The sequence below is a fragment of the Leuresthes tenuis genome, unplaced genomic scaffold (genome assembly GCF_036924035.1).
Source record: "Leuresthes tenuis unplaced genomic scaffold, fLeuTen1.0.hap1 SCAF_144, whole genome shotgun sequence".
NCBI lineage: Eukaryota > Metazoa > Chordata > Actinopteri > Atheriniformes > Atherinopsidae > Leuresthes > Leuresthes tenuis.
Genome location: NW_027325498.1, coordinates 11,257 through 13,820, shown reverse-complemented (window position 1 = coordinate 13,820; position 2,564 = coordinate 11,257). Strand labels below are relative to the sequence as shown.

Here is a 2,564-nt window from a genome sequence, read left to right as displayed (position 1 = left end):
ACCTTGTCGCAGCCAAACACCTCCGCTCCCTGTTTTGATCATGTATGGTTGGACATTCGCACCTTTTCTCACCCGCTTTTTGCAAACTATGGTCGGCCATTCACAGCTTCCTCTCCACCATACTTCTATGGTGGGATATTCCCACCCACTTGCATCCGAAGACCTCCGCCCCCACTTTTGTTGATATTTAGTCGGTCATTCGCACCTTACCCACTTTTGGCAAACTATGGCCTTCTTGCAGCCAAAAACCTCTGATCTCGCTTTTGATGATGTAAGGTTGGGCATTCAGACCTTGCTTCACCTGCTTTTCACCAAATATAGTCGGACATTCACACCTTCTTGCAGCCGAACACTTCCGCTCCACCTTTTAGTTTTCTATGGGGCATTCACACCTTTTTTTTCACCGCATTTTATAAAAACACCACAGGAACACCGTATTGAGGCTTTGTTCTGACCGCTCATTCGGTGTCGCGTTTCGTTCAAGCAATTCGCCTGGTTAGCCCGCACTCGGCTCGCTCCCAGAGCCGTGTTAAAGTCTACTTCGCATTCACTCTCTTTTCTCAGCAGACTAAAAGAAAGTTTCATCTTGGGCTCCCTGAAACTTCCATCCTGCACCGCTGTTTGCTTTTTCACAAGAGCAGAGGAGAGCGCACCGTTCCCAGGGGCACTACAGTACCGGGTCGATGCTTGGAGTGAACGGAGCAAGCTCCTTTTTCAACTCCTATTGATACAAATCCATTTAATATGTAGTCCTCGCATAGAGGACACATCAGACATTAAACTGATAAGAACAGATACTACACTTGAATCATGCAGAACTCCTCAAAAGGGAGGTATGGCTTAATCACAAGTGTGGCTCTTTCTCATTCAGGGTAATATGAGGAAGTTTATGCTTGAAATATATGTAGAAATGGGTACATATGAAGGACAAAGCAGTGTTAACTTAGTTTGCGTGAAGAAATTCATTTTATACATAAAATCCGAAATCGTGCAGAACTCATGAAAATAAGCTTATTCTCGGATTCCTAAAACTTTTGATTTGCACTTTCTTTTACTGCAAAGTACAACGTTGTTTTTTGTTGAAATCTATCTAGACATTGATAAATACCAGCCAAAACTCTGCTGCCACTTTTGATAATTTATGGTTGGGCATTCTTACCTTTTCTTACCCGCTTTTTACAAATTATGATCTTACATTCACACCTACTTGCAGTCGAACACCTTCTCATCCACTTATGATCATGTGCGGTTGGGCTTTCGCACCTTTTCTTACCCATTTTTCAGTAATTATGGGTGGATATTCAGACCTTCTTGCAGCTGAAAACCTCCGCACCTCTTTTGATCATACATTGTTGGGCATTCACACCTTGTCTTACCCGCTTTTTACAAACTTTAGTCGGACATTCAAACCTTCTTGCAGCTGAACCACCTCCGCTCCCTGTTTTGATCATATATGGTCTGGCAATACTACCTTTTCTTACCCGTTTGTGAGTAATTATGGCTGGACATTCACACCTTCTTGCAGCCGAACACAACCTCTCCCGCTTTTGATGATATATGGTCCGGCATTCTTACCTTTTCTAACACATTTTTCAGTATTTGAACCTTCTCTTACCCGCTTTTTACAAACCATGGTTGGACTTTCATACCTTCTTGTAGCTGAACAACTCCACTCCTGCTTTTGATGATTTATGGTTGGACATTCGCATCTTTTCCTACCCATTTTTCAGTAATTATGGGTGGATATTCACATCTTCTTGCAGCTGAACACCTCCGCTCCCGCTAATGATCATGTAAGGTTTGATATTCGAAAATTTTCTTTCATGTTTTAAAGCAATTATTAATGGACATTCACACCTACTTGCAGCCGAACACCACCTCTCCCGCTTTTGATGATGTATGGACCGGCATTCTTACCTTTTCTAACACATTTTTCAGCAATTATGGTTGGAGAATCACACCTACTCACAGTCGAACAACTCCGCTACCGCATTTGATGGTGTATAGTCGGGATTTCTCACCCTTTCTCATCAGCTTTTTGCAAATTATTCTCTGACAGTCACACCTACTTGCAGTCGAACAGCTCTGCTCCCGCTTTTGATTATGTTTGGTTAGATATTCGAACCTTTTCTTAACTGCTTTTTTACAAACTTTGGTCGGACGTTCACACCTTCTTGCAGCCGAACACCTACGCTTCCGGTTTTGATAGTGTATATTCGGGCATACGAACCTTTTCTTACCCGCTTTTTACAAACCATGGTCGGACTTTCACACCTTCTCTTAGCTGAACAACTCCGCTCCCTCTTTTGATTGTGTACAGTCGGGTATTTTAACCTTTTCTTACCCGCTTTTTACCAACTATGATCGGACATTCACACCGTCTTACAGCGGAACACCTCCGCTCCCTCTTTTGATGGTGTATGTTCGGGCATTCGAACCTTTTCTTACCCGCTTTTACAAACCAGGGTCGGACTTTCACACCTTTTAGTAGCCGAACAACTCCGCTCCCGCCATTGATTGTGTACAGTTGGGTATTTTAACCTTTTCTTACCCGCTTTTTACCA

At 43.0% G+C, this 2,564-nt stretch overlaps 1 non-coding gene across 1 annotated transcript; it reads right to left on the bottom strand.

Moving 5' to 3' along the window:
• Positions 1 to 642: 642 nt before the first annotated feature.
• LOC140287539 (U2 spliceosomal RNA) lies at positions 643 to 833 on the bottom strand. Its single transcript, XR_011911689.1, has one exon. It is a non-coding gene; the product is annotated as a U2 spliceosomal RNA (small nuclear RNA).
• Positions 834 to 2,564: the final 1,731 nt, after the last annotated feature.